The sequence below is a fragment of the Chenopodium album genome, chromosome 3 (genome assembly GCF_948465745.1).
Source record: "Chenopodium album chromosome 3, dcCheAlbu1.1, whole genome shotgun sequence".
Classification (NCBI taxonomy): domain Eukaryota; kingdom Viridiplantae; phylum Streptophyta; class Magnoliopsida; order Caryophyllales; family Amaranthaceae; genus Chenopodium; species Chenopodium album.
Genome location: NC_137836.1, coordinates 48,656,905 through 48,671,592, shown reverse-complemented (window position 1 = coordinate 48,671,592; position 14,688 = coordinate 48,656,905). Strand labels below are relative to the sequence as shown.

The 14,688-nt window shown below is 39.0% G+C and overlaps 1 non-coding gene across 1 annotated transcript; it reads right to left on the bottom strand.

Annotated features, from left to right (window-relative positions):
• Nucleotides 1-5,872: 5,872 nt before the first annotated feature.
• On the bottom strand, nt 5,873-5,978 carry LOC145625854 (small nucleolar RNA R71). Its single transcript, XR_014110753.1, has one exon. It is a non-coding gene; the product is annotated as a small nucleolar RNA R71 (small nucleolar RNA).
• Between the last annotated feature and the right edge of the window lie 8,710 nt (nt 5,979-14,688).

Sequence of the window (14,688 nt, the reverse complement as noted above, 5' to 3'; positions counted from 1 at the left end):
CGAACCTTGCTATCTAGCCATGCTACATTGTGCAAAATTATCATAAATTAAGGTTCTATTGTATCTAAGGTTCTCCTAGCCGCATGATACTATGTTAACAAAAAAAGAGTACGTACTACTAAAATAGAATACAATTTCAAATTGAGCATACACGACATTTTTCAAGCATTCAAACAATTTCTTGCAATACTATGATAATTATTGTGACAAATTGGACAAGAATTTCTAGCAAAAACATCAAGAACAAGCTACATTGTATTCCCGACCTTAAGAGGTCCAACATTGGTGATTTGTTCGTTTCTTCACCAAATTGAGTCAAACGAGTCTCAAATTACTCCCAAGGCAATATATAAACATAATCAAGCAATTTAATGGCATAAAGTTTGACAAACAAAGCGAATTAAGCATTATAAGTTTTGAATTTTTAAGAAATTCGTGAACAAACATGTGCAAAATTCATCAAAATCGGAGTGAGTTTGGAGAAAACTTACATAGATCGGGAAAGTAGATGAAAGAAGCTTCTATTTGCAACAAACTTGAGAGAATTCGGTTGAGAAATGAGCAAGAACTAGTGAATTGAAGCTCATCGGCGATTTTCGAACAAAAGCAAGCAGGAGCAGCGGAAATGTCAAAGAAAGGGATATATACAAAAATCCCGACTCTAGCGCCAAGCGACAGGCCTTGGCGCCAAACGATAGGGTTTAGCGCCTGGCGCTAAAGCCAAATTTTTGGCGCTAGAAGAATTTCAGTGGCGATAGAATTCCCAGCCACTTAGAGCGGTTACTTCGTCCTCTTACAACTATTTTTAGGTTCCTTGGTACACCGGTTAGCCTCTCTAAGCAATTTGACATGATTTAGTAATCGGCTTGATTACAATTACATAAAGTGATTGACCTAATGAATGATCGTCTCACTTAGCTTAAAGCGCCTAAGAATTGGCTCATCGCAAAGCACTGACATAATGGTTCATACAGCAAAGGCACCGACATAATGGTCCATATAGCAGAGGCACCGACATAATGGTTCACAATTCAGAAGGCACTGACATACTGGTTCACAAGCAGCAAAAGCGCCGACATACGGGCATAGCAAAAGCAAAAGATTGACAGGCGTTGATCTTCGGTAATTTTCCTCGGAATATTATCGCAACAAATGAGAATAGCTTCAGGCCAGGATATCTTCGACAGCGTTCCCTAGATTGCGGAGAGTTGTAACAAACAACATGAGGTGATTTCAAGAGAAATTATCTTCGATCGTGTTCCCTGGCTTGCGGATGATGGTCACAAAGCGCTTAGAAGGTTGTTTCAGGCGAAGCAATCTTCGATGGGGTTCTCTAGCTTACAGAAGTCTATCATGGCGGAATTGGAGGCAGTTACAGGCGTAGCACTCTTCAGGCAGTATTCTCTAGCTTGGAAAAGATCGTCAAAACAAACAGCAGGATGGCGTCCTCTGGCTTGCGGAAGGTTATCAAAAATACAACAACAGCAACAAATCGGTTACTTTCAGAGACGTGTGCTCGATGGTGCAAGATACGCGTTTCTTAACTCTCTTATGTGTTTTACTAATGCTAGTTTTGCAGGTATCGGCGTTACAATAGTGATTTAGGATCGCAAAACATTCTGAATCATACTCCGTCCTTATCGATACTTTGACTCTTGTTTTCGAAACTTGCATTTCGCCAAACTCAGTCAAAGTGGGGGCTTCTGTAGACACCCATTTATGTCTCCCCAAAACCGAACCCAGTGATGAGTACCTTTCACGTCGAATCATAATTGAATGAAGTGAAAGTGTGGAAAGTCTAGTGTGCGGATAGTTTTTATTCTTTTCTTTCTCTTTGTTTTTGAAAACCTATTTTAAGAAAACAGCAAATCCAGTTTGGTTTGGTCCATGGAAAGGGTCAGATAATAGTTTAGTTGGATGGGGCTTTAAAAGAGCTTTCCAACGATATATTATAAGCCAATTCCGATGAATAATGATGAAGATATGGCCAAATTACTAAAATTGGCCCGGTTTGATCTTTATGTGTGGCCTAATGATCTAGAGGAGGGCCTAATATTTATTTATCATTCTTAATTTAATTAGCAGTGATAAATTGACTTTAGTTGACTTTTTAGAGTTTTAATCAGAATAAAAGAGTGTTTTTAAGAAAATACAATTTTGCCCCTCTGTACGGCCAAATTTTATCAAAACTAAGAAAACGCGTGAAATTAATTACTAGCTCCTGATGACAGGGATTAGCGCCTGGCACTAATTCTTGGATCCAGGCGCTAGCCTTAGCACCTAGCGCTAATGTCTAGCATCTGACGCTAACCTGTTTTATTCTCGTCAGAACTTTGATTTGTTTTTCTATCCGTCCGACTGATTTTCTCTATAAATAGCCTCCTAAAATATCCGTTTTCCATCATCAACGACTATCAACTCTCTCGTTTTCTAATTCTCTTCTCTCTCTAAGCTAAAGCTTATTTTCTCTCTCTTTTTTCTCTAGCTTTTGCATACAAAATTCCGCATTCACAAGATCTAGACACACCTAGCCACGTTCGAAGTTGCCTTCGCCCTAGACATGAAAGGTTTTAATATCTGAGGGTTTGGTCCCAAATCTCTCTTTCAATTATTTAATTTAATTGTTTGGTTTATTATTTTCCTTGAAGTTACTAACGTGTGTATTTTGTTATTAGAAAGAGGTACGAGGCATCCAAGTAAGTGCTTTAATTTATTTTATTGATATTATGATATAGAAATCATGCTTAGATTGTTATTATGATTCCTAGTGTCATGTTAGCGCGTTTTGATCTTCCTCGTATCATGTTTAGGGTAACAACTATCATTTCTAATATCAAATATGTCAATTATGATTTCTATGATGATTCCTATTTTCTTTCCTAATAGTATCATGTTAGGGCTATATATTTGATTTTTATTGTTTAGTGACATGCTAGGGTTTGTTATTAATCTTGTTAGTATCATGCCTAGGATCTTGCTATTATGCTTTAACATGATTATTTTATGATGATGATTATAATTGTTATAATAATTGTTATGATTATTATTATGTTGCTTGATTATTTTTATTGTTATTGCTTGATCGCACCTTTTATGCATGTTTAAAGGGAATTGGTACTTGTAATCATGCTTAATAAGATAATTAATAAGCTTTTTAGGGTTAATTTGATTATAATTCAAGTGATCGCCAATAATAGATTTGTTTGTGCATTAATATTCAACCAACATAGATTATACAGGTTTAGGGTTAATCGTATTGATTGCATGTTAGTTAGAAAGCGCACATGAATACTAGAAGAATAAAGTAGACGCCTATTATTAGGGCAGGTTCAATCTCTTTTAGGTTGGATTTGTACCTTCATCCCTGAACTACCAGTCATGGTTCCAGACCTATTGGAGTTAATGATCTCCTTGATCTTTAAGGGGTATAACTTTCACCCTGTGAACGGTTTACAAGTTCCTAAAACTTGTTGGTGACTCTTTTGCTCTATCTTCTTTCCGTTTGGACGCCACCGTACTTTAGTGTATGATCAGAGTGGCGTTCAAGCTACTGGTTTCCTATGACACGTGTCACAATGTCATTGGTCAATTATTTTAATTTATTTTTTTAAAAAAACCTAACAAATTAAAATAAAGTTAAAATTAAAAAAAAAAAACCACCACTTAGCCTCCCTGCTGACCTCTCCCTGCCCAACCCCCACCCTCGCCGGCGCCCCTCCCCCCACCCTCGTCGTTGATCGACCTCCCTAGCCTTTCCCCTCCCCTGAACGACACCCCTCCACCCATTCCCCCACCCTTAAACAACCCACCATCGAAACCCTAGCCTACGAAAATTAGGGAGAGGAAGCCGAAATTGAAAAGGGAAGGAGGGAGGGGGCCTAAATCGGAAAAGGGAAGAGGGGAAAGGGTCGGCCGGAAAGGGGTTGGGAAGGGGAGAGGGTGGTGCAAAGGGGTCGAGAAGGGGTGGTGGGTGCCGAGAAGGGGTAGGGAAGGGGAGGGGGTGACAGAAAGGGGAGGGGGTGCTGGAAAGGGGGTCGGAAACTAGGACGGGGGCCGGAGATAGGGTTGTTTTAGGTGGATGGTCTTGGTGGGGGTGGTGGATGCCGGTGAAAGTCGTGGGACGGATGGTTTTTTTAAAAAAAAAATTTTGTTTTTCTTTTTAAGTTTTTTCAAAGTAAAAAATAAAAATAAATAAATTGACCAATCAAACTAGAACACGTGTCCCAGGGTTACCTGTAAAACAGGTTACCTGTTTTATGTTTCATTTTTGGCAAATACATGTGAAAGGTGGTGTTATTCAAGAATAATCAAAAGGTGGTGCTATTATGGGAAGACCGCCCAAAGGTGGTATTATTTTTGCAAATTTTCCTTTTTATTTTAATTAGCTTAGAATTAGGCTTTAATATAAATACTTGAGAGGATTTTATTTTCTTCTCTTAGACTTTATTTTCTAGATAGAACGTTCTTTTTTAGTTAGGTTCCTCCATTTTTAAACCCTAGTTATTACTCTCCATTAATTCAATCATTTGAGGTATTTCATTCAATCTTTCGTTCTTTATTTTATTAATTATGAATTCAAGTTTATTTATCTATTTTGTTTTGTTTATTTCAATTATGAGTGAGTAGTCGTTTTCTAGGGTTAAGTGAGGGGAGCCATGTTTATAACATGATTATTTGTGGTTAATTATTTATAAATTTATGAATTAGCTAGGGTTTGAATTATTCCAATTGATTTGTGCTTTATTGTTTTACTCATGTAATTGGCCAAATCATGAGTTGATTATTTAGCTAATAAAAATTAGAATTGAAATATCATATTTTTAGAGGCTTAATTACAATTGGCGAATTTTATTATGTTAGCGACCAAACTACATATGTTTATTCATAAGTGTTAATTCCCGACCGTAGGATTAACAAGGGCTTTAATTATTCGACCTAGTTTGTTTATGAATGGATTGTTTTGCATTTCTTGGATTGGTATAAGCACGGCGGACCGAACATCCCTAGACCTTTATTTATTTGTGAACAACCTTATTTTCGTTTTAATTTTCATTCTAGTTTAGTTAATTGATTATCTTTTCAGTCTTCGTTTATTGAAATAGTTTGTAATAATTGGGCAAAAACAAATAGAACCTGTCTCCCTGTGGGATTCGACCCGTATTTGTTAAGTCTCTGCTAACAACAGACACCGTGCACTTGCGGCATAACTTTTTATTTATCAAGTTTTTGGCGTCGTTGCTGAGGAGACGGTTAGATTCAATTAGTTTTAGTTTGATTGTTTGAACTGTTTCCATTGTCCCATTGGAACTTCTAGTTTCAATTGGGACATTCTCATTGTTTTCTTTTCTTCTTGTTTATGCCAGGTCAAAACGAATAGGTGATTTGATCCCTACGGATCCGGACTTGGACAAGACCCTTGGGCAAATAAAAAGCAAGGGAAAGGGAAGCAGAAAAAGACCCACTCATAGAAGAGCTCTACAACACAATCTGACACACGCAAAGAGATGACTGATAATAGGTCACTTAATTCTTTCGGGGTACCATCCCAAGATGGCATTCCAACGGGTCATAAAATTCCAGCAATCACTATAGAGAACTTTGAAATTAAACCTGCATTACTCAGTATGGTACAACAAAATCAGTTTAGCGGCCATCCTACTGACGAGCCAATTAATCACTTGCAGCGATTTCAACAATTGTTCTCCACTGTTCATCACAAAGGAGTCACTCAAGATCAATTGAGAGTGATGTTGTTTGGATTTTCCCTTCGCGATAGAGCTCAAAAGTGGTTGAATACTGTCAAGGAGACAGAGTGGAACAAAATTTCTCAAGCATTCCTCAAAGAGTATTTCCCTCCTGAAAAAAACTGAAAAGATTCGACTTCAAATATCAACATTTTCTCAAGAGTCAGGGGAATCTCTTTGGGAAGCATGGGATAGATTCTTAGATCTTCAATTATCATGCCCACATCACAATTTTGAGAAGTGGAATCTTGTTCGTATTTTTTATAACGGAATAGAACACGAGACTAAATTTATTGTTGACTTTGCTGTAAGTGGTGTGATCCTTGACAAGACGATCGAGGAAGGGTATATTTTTTTGCAAATCATACAACCAATCATTTCTCTTCTCCAAGAATGCGACCAAAGAAAGGGAAGATGGAAGTTGAATCCTATTCAATCTTTTCTTCTTAGATGGCTCAATTAACTGCAAAGATTGATGCATTACAAGCCACTCATGACTCCTCTCTTGTATCTGCTAATGCTATGTCTTCTCAACCTCTACAAACTAACTTTTTTGTGAATTGTGTGGTATACAGGGTCACTTTGGATATAAATGTGCTCAGAATTCTCAAGATACCAATCAGATGGAGCAGGTGAATGTCTTTTAGCAAAGGCAACCAAATGACCCATATTCTAACATATTCAATCCAGGTTGGAGGAATCATCCCTACTTTTCATATAAAGAAACAATGTTAAAATTCCTCAACCTCAGCAATAGTGGTCACAGCCTTAGAACCCGCAACCTCAGCAATATGTTGCAAGGCCTCCACTCAATCAACAAGGAGCCTCTCATTATGATCCTCCGGGTTTCAATAGACTACCTCAACAACCTACTCATGGAAATGCTAGCACTCAAGAGCCTACTATGTCTGACCTTACGAGAATGATGACATCCATGAAGCAAAACAGTGAAGATAGCATCAAGGAATTGAAAAATACGACAAAGCATTTGGAGAACAAACTCGCACAAGTCGCAGGTTTCAATATCTAAAGGCAACCTGGCCACTTATCGGGACAACCTGTCCCTAACGAGACTGCTAACGCTATCACCACTCGTAGTGGTGTAGACTTGGAAATCCTGACCCGACAAGATTGACCTGACCCAAATGACCCGACCCGTAACCCGAAAGTTAACCCGAAATCATTGACCCGAAAATGACCCGAACCTGAACTAACCCGACCAACGTGAACCCGACCCAAAATAAAGTTGACCCGAACATGACCCAGAGTGACCCAACCCAATTGATCTGACCCGAAATTGACCCGAAACCCAAACTTGACTCAACCCAAAATAACCCGAAACCCAAAGTGACCCGACCCGATTTAACCCAAATTGATTGACCCGAATCGACTCGACCCGTAGTGACCCGACCCGACCCGAATTAACCCGAATCCTAAGTGAATAGAGTGAAATAGTGAATTACTTAGTTTAGGGCTTCTTTATTTCCTACGTAATAGGTACTCATGTTTTTTTGTTTTTAACGATTTTACTTTATTTTTCCAACTATTTTTTTAAATTGAATTTATTTTGGTGACCCGACACAAACTTGACCCGAATTGACTCGATCCAAATTTGACCCAACCCGAAATTGACCCGAATATTGATATTAAAAATTGATCCGACCCGAACTTGACCCGAAGTGCTGACCCAATTTTGACCCAAAACCCGAATCAACCCAACTCGACCCGAACCCGACCCGAACATTTGCTGACCCGAACTTGACCCGACCTGAACCCGACCTGAATGATCTGTTTGCCAGGTCTATAGTGGTGTTAGCTATGAAGGGCCACAAATGCCTATTGATGATGCAAATCTTGAGAAGGAGAATAACAAGGTTGTACAGAAGGCCTTTGATGATGTTCCCGCCTCGAAGGATGGGAAAGCAAAAACAAGTGATGCTAAGAAAGAGAAAAAGAAAGGTTCCGAGCCTCCATCCATCAAGCTAAAGCTGCCATTCCCACATCAAATGCAAAAGACCAAGATAGATCAACAATTTGGTAAGTTCTTGAATTTGGTCAAGAACCTTGAAGTAACTGTTCCTTTTACTTATTTAGTATCTCAAGTTCCGATGTATGCAAAGTTTTTAAAGGAAATGATTGCTAAGAAGAAAGACTTTAGTGGTGTAGAAACAGTTGCTCTAACTGCAGATTGTAGTGCTATATTGCAAAATAAATCCCCCACCTAAGCTTAAGGACCCTAGTAGTTTTTCCATCTCATGTCATGTAGGTGCATTATTCATTGATAAAGCTTTATGTGACTTAGGGGTTAGTGTGTCTGTTATGCCTCTTTTTGTTTGTAATAGGTTGAATATGGGAGCTTTAAAATGCACATAAATCACCTTGCAAATGGTGGATCGTTCTATAAAATACCCTTTAGGTGTTTTGGAGGATGTCCCCGTTTGGGTTGGGAAATTTTTCATTCCTGTTGACTTTATAGTTCTGGATATGGAGGAGGATAGAAATATCCCAATCATTTTAGGCAGACCTTTCTTGTGTACTGCAAGTGCTATTATTGATGTCAAGTCTAGGTCTCTTACTTTTTCTGTTGGTGATGATACAGTGACTTTTAATCTAACCAATGCAATGAAGTCGCCTGTGCTTGAGAATGCTTGTTGCAGGATTGATGTTCTTGATGAGATTGTGAGAGATGATACACCTCGTGAGTTAGTTATTGATCCATTATAAGGTGTTCTAACCCTAGAGGTTTTTGAATGAGAAGGAGATGCAGAGATTGACTCCTTGATTCGTAACTTGGATGCCCTTAACACTGAGGGGTTTGAGGTAATGGAAACTATTTGTTCTACTTCTGAGTCACAAGTAAAAATGGTAGAGTTAAAACCTTTTCCTTCTCATCTTAAATACGAATTTCTTGATGATAATGAGGAATGCCCTATAATTGTTAGTGCTAAACTCGATGATAGCCAAGTTTCTAAGCTTTGTATTGTGCTTCGCATGCATAAAAAGGCAATCGGGTATAGCATTGACAGTCTTACAGGGATAAGTCCTAATTTTTGTATGCATAAACTAAATTTGGAAGAGAATCATCGCCCTTGCATCCTACCACAACTTCGATTGAAAATTCTAATATGCAAGAGGTGGTGAAGAAAGAGGTAATGAAACTACTTGACGTGGGCATCATCTACCCTATCTCAGATTCTAAGTAGGTGAGCCTGGTACAAGTCGTTCCTAAGAAAGGGGGGACAACTGTTGTTAAAAATTATAAGAATGAACTAATTCCTACTCGTGTTGGCACAGGTTGGTGTATGTGTATCGATTATCGCAAGTTGAATACGACCACCTTGAAAGATCACTTCCCCTTAACTTTTATAGATCAAATGCTTGAAACATTAGCAAAACATAGTTTTTTCTGTTATTTAGATGGATATTCAGGTTTCTTTCAGATTCCCATTCATCCGGAAGATCAGGAGAAGACAACGTTCACATGCCCCAATGGTACATTTGCTTATCGCAGAATGACATTTGGGTTGTGTAACGCCCATGCGACATTTCAAAGGTGTATGATTGGCCATTTTCTCTGACTTCATTGAGAACATCATAGAGGTATTTAGGGATGATTTCATTGTTTATGGTTTTGACTTTGATATGTGCTTTAATAATCTTTTTAAGGTGCTTAAACGTTGTACATACGTCAATTTGGTCTTGAATTGGGATAAGTGCCACTTCATGGTCAATGAAGGAGTGGTACTTGGTCATCTTATTTCTGATCATGGCATCCAAGTTGAAAAAATAAAAATTGAGGTGATTGAGAAACTTCCCCCGCCCGTGAATATCAAGGGAGTGAGAAGTTTTCTTGGTCATGGAGGGTTTTTATCGCCGATTTATAAAAGATTTTTTTAAAATAGCAAAACCCTTCACTCAATTATTGCTTAAGGATGACACATTTGGGTTTACTAATGCTTGTATGGAGTCTTTTAACAGGATTAAGGAGGCATTGATAACTGCTCCAATAATACAACCTCCGGATTTGGATTTGCCATTCGAGATCATGTGTGATGCGAGTGACTATGCTGTGGGAGTCGTGCCTAGACAAAGAAAGAACAATGTTTTGCATGCCATTTACTATGCTAGTAAAACCTTGGATGAGGCTCAGTTGAATTATTCCACCACAGAGAAAGAGCTCCCAGCTATTGTGTATGCTCTTGACAAGTTTCGAACTTACCTCATTGGTTCGAAAGTGATCGTCCACATTGACCATGCAGCTTTGAAGTATCTCCTAGCAAAGAAAGAGGCTAAACCGAGGCTAATTCGATTGATTTTTTTTCCTCCAAGAGTTTGATTTAGAGATTCGAGATAAAAAGGGCTCAGAGAACGTTGTTGCAGATCATCTTTCTCGATTAAAATTTTAGTCTACCTCGGATAGCCCTATAAATGACTATTTCCTTATGATCGTTTATTCTCTATTTCTTCTGTATCTCCATGGTATGCATACTATTCTAATTTTTGTGTAGCTGGTTCACATCCTCCGGATTTGCCGTACCAACAATGCAAGAAGTTCTACCATGATGCTAAGCGATATTTTTGTGACGACCCTTATTTGTATCGTAAGTGTGCTGATGGAATGTTTCGGAGATGTGTAGCAGATTGGGATACTCATGGTATCCTTAACCATTTCCATAATCTACACTCTATCAGACATCTTGGTTCTACTACAACTGCCTACCGAGTGCTTCAATGTGGTTTATATTAACCCTCATTATTCAAGTATGCTCGTGCCATTTGCAATGCTTGTGATGAGTGTCAAAGAACAAGAAATATATCAAGAGGCAAGAGATGCCGCTAAATGGGATTCTTGAGGTCAAGCATTTTGATGTATGGGGCATTGATTTTATGGGACCATTTCCCTCTTCTTATGGAAATCGGTACATTTTGGTTGCCGTCGAATATGTCACCAAGTGGATCGAAGCTATTGCGTCGCCTACTAATGATTCGAAGATTGTTATGAAGCTATTTAAAAAGATCATCTTTCCGCGCTTCGGAGTCCAAAGAGTTGTTATTAGTGATGGTGGTTCTCATTTCCATCAACGAACTTTTAAGGCTCTTGTTAAGAAACATGGAGTTACTGACAAGGTTGGCTTGGCTTATCATCCTCAAACGAGCGGCCAAGTTGAGGTATCTAATCGACAAATCAAAAGAATCCTTGAAAAGGTTGTCAACAAGTCTCGGAAATATTGGTCATTGAAGTTGGATGATACATTGTGGGCATTGCGAACGGCTTACCAGACTCCGTTAGGGATAACTCCGTATCGGTTGTTGTATGGAAAAGCTTGTCATTTACCGGTCGAAATTGAATATCTTTCAAAATGGGCCATCAAGGAGATTAATCTAGATCTAGAGAAGGCAGGTGAAGCGAGACTTCTTCAATTGAATGAGCTAGATGAGTTTCAGCTCGATGCGTACGAGAACCATAGGCTCTACAAAGAGCAAACGAAGAAGTTTCATGATAAGATGATCCAAAAACGAGAGTTCAAGGTTGGCGACAAGGTGTTTCTTTATAACTCAAGACTTCGGCTCTTCCCTATAAAGCTTCAGTCTAGATGGTCCGGACCTTTCACCATTACTAAGGTTAAAGATCATGGAGCTATTGAAGTTTCTATTGAAAATGGTTCCAAATTTAAGGTGAACGGATAACGTTTGAAACTCTACACCGTAGGTGATTTCATTGGTAGATTGGAAATGATTTATCTCTCTGACCCACATAATGATGGTTGAAATAGAGGTAAGAAGTCAAGCTCATGACTTTAAAAGAGCAATTATCGGGAGGTAACCTGATTTCTTATTTCTTTTTAGTTTTCTTATATTTTTAGTTTATATTTTTGCTTTTACTCACTAACATTATTAACAATTTTTGTTCCTTTCATTTTTTTTAGTGAAGGTATTCCTTAAAAAAATTACTGCAATAGCAAAACCCGAAGCCCACCCTGCGGCCCTGTCCCGCGCCCTCCCAACCCCCTCCGCAGCCATTGTCAGCTCGCAGGCCAGCCTGCGGCCACGGGTTTTAGCGAAGCAGGCCAATAAAAAAACAGAAAAAAAGGACGTAAGTTTTTTTTCTCCACCTCTCTCTTCTCTCTCTCCTCTCCCTTTGCCACCTCCACCACAACTGCACCCACCACCGTCGCCCTACCCTACCGACGACCACTGCCCACCACCCTTTCTCTCTCCTATCACCATCTCTCACCATAACCTTTCTCTTCCTTTAAATTTTCAATAACCCTAACTTTTCAAATTGAATTGGGATTTTGCAATTAAAGGTGTGTGACATGAAATTGAAAATATTGGAGGTATCATTGGACTATTATAAGAGGTTTGACATATTTTTAATGCACAATTCTCATTGTAGAGGTATAAATTTTAAAATTTTCATCTCTTATTATTCTACAATTGTGCTTATTCTTGAGTTTTAACCTTTTTATCATCTATTTTCACAACTTGGTGTGGTAGTGTTGATTTTGTGTACTTTCTTTGTGTAGATTGATTGTGAATTATTTTGGGTGACACATATTTGGCTTTGGAATATTCTTGTTCATTAGTTTGTGATTCTTTGTTGATTAAACTTCTCATCACGTTCCCCATGAAGACAAGAACACGAACCTCTTAGGCACCCAAGCCACTCTATGACCCCAACACATACTCTAAAAAAATCACAAAAAAACCACCCACCAAACCCACAAAACGACCTACATAATCAAATCCAACCTCTAAAACCTCCACACCTAAAACACCATCTAGAGTCCAACCTCTCCCTCCATCACCATCAACTCCACTTTCTTGGTTAACCAATTCTCAAAAACAATGTGCAAAGAAGCTTAAAGATCAAACCATGGGACACACTCTTTACTTTTCTCTCTCAGACGCTAAAAACCTTGGGTTTGACTGGTTGTTTGATAACATTGTAAGAACACATGGGTGGAGTGAGGTCCTTCATATTGATAATGATATACGTCCATCACCTGTCATTGAATTTCTTGCCTCACTTGATGTTAAATCAAGTAAGGGAGATGTGGTATTTTCTTTAGATGGAGATGAACGGATAATGTCGTGGGATGATGTGAATACGGCTTTTGGATGGCCGAATAAAGGTGTCATGGGTCCAAAAGAGTATATGATATTCAAGGGAAATCCAAGCTACTCTATCTTTGACTCGAGCACTCTTTGGAAACAAATAACAGGTCCAACAGATTGGGAGTCCGGTGTTAGCAAATCTAGTTCTATTGGTTGTCCAGCTCTTCGCATGCTACATCGATTTATCCTTCAGTTATTTCGACCTAAAAGTGAGGCCGGCCAGGTAACTACATTGGACTTAAAACTTCTATGGTGGCTCACTAGATCTCATGGAAATGCAAGCCTCAATCTCGCCAAATTCCTCATTGAAGCATTTTTATGGGAGCGGGATATGAAGAAGGGTGATATATCCATGGGTGGATTTGTTTCTGTGTTGTGTGCGACATTAGATGTTGATTTGAAAAATAAAGAGACATTCGAATCCATCAACTACATCAATCAGGCTGCAAAAGATAGATTCGGTTGGCTTTTTTACCAGTCCAAGGGTCGATATGTTTGATTTGTTAAGGGTTGCCGAAGTTCTAATGTAATGTTGGTGTACAACATTTTCCCGAATGATGCACCCCGTGATGCAAGTAGTCTAAGTTGGAAACCACGTGAGATCACCGAGCGAATAGAGGTACACGGTGAAGTGCAACGTACTTTCCCTTGAACATTGCCAATCGGCGGCCGCTAGACCAAATAAACCGGTGGTTTAAGATACCTCTCCTCCTCGCCCTCCACCATCTTCTAGCAATCCAACTTTTACTTTTACGACAGCTCCACTCACTTTTGATGAGCAACTGAAAAATTTTATGGATTCTTGTCTTTCTTTTCAAGATTTAGTTCTCACACGACTCACCACCATTGAAGGACAAGTACAGGATCTATATGCTGAGATTCGTGATTTGCGTCGCCATGTTGGAGTTCCTAAGGCCATTGTTTCTACTGTTGTCACTGCTACAATACCTAATGGTAGTAGCGAATAACTTTGAGTGAGCCATACCTTTCCTTTATCCTATGTATGCTTGTACACATTAAGGACACTGTGCTTCAGTCTCGCTTGAGGGAGGGATACTTATCTTTAATTACTTTCATATTGTAGTTTTAATTGCTTTCTTAGGAATATTGTACGGTTTGTACCATTTATTAGGATTGGGAGTTTACGTGCAACGAAAAAAATGTATAGCTTTCTAAAGACATCTACTATTGGCCTCTTGTCCTGACAGGAAGTGCAATGACGATAAATAAAACCATATTTGTGTTAGATCAAAGTGAAGAATACTTACGGATAACTAATTAAACCACAAAACACCAAAAACTAGCCGAAATTAAAGAAAAAGCCAAAACAAAGGTCCAATTAACTAAACCCGGTCATAATTAGGCTTAAGCCCGTGCTTAAAACCTAATAATGACGGATTTAGGAGCGCCTAGGTTAAATCTTAGTGCTGCCGCAGAAAAAGCCGCGCGCATCTCAAAGAGCCGCGCTGGGCTGCTGCGCGCGACACCCAGCGCAACCCCCAGAATTGCGCTGCGGAATATTCAGAATTATATGGAAAATATAAAATCGAATCTTACCATAAAGCCGCGCGCAAGATAATTAGTTGCGTTACCCTTAGCAGTGCAACCAAATCACTTGCGCTAGGATGCCGCGCGCAACTCATTCTGTTGCGCGCGACACCTGCTGCGGCAGAATGCTCAAAACCCTAAACCTAATCATTCCCTATAAATACGAGCTTAGACTGAGGCTTAAACAGACAGAAATTAACCTAAAACTCTGGCGAAATACTTGTGAACTTGTGCAACCTAGCCCCTCTTGTCCTAAACACTCACCCCTTTTGATATT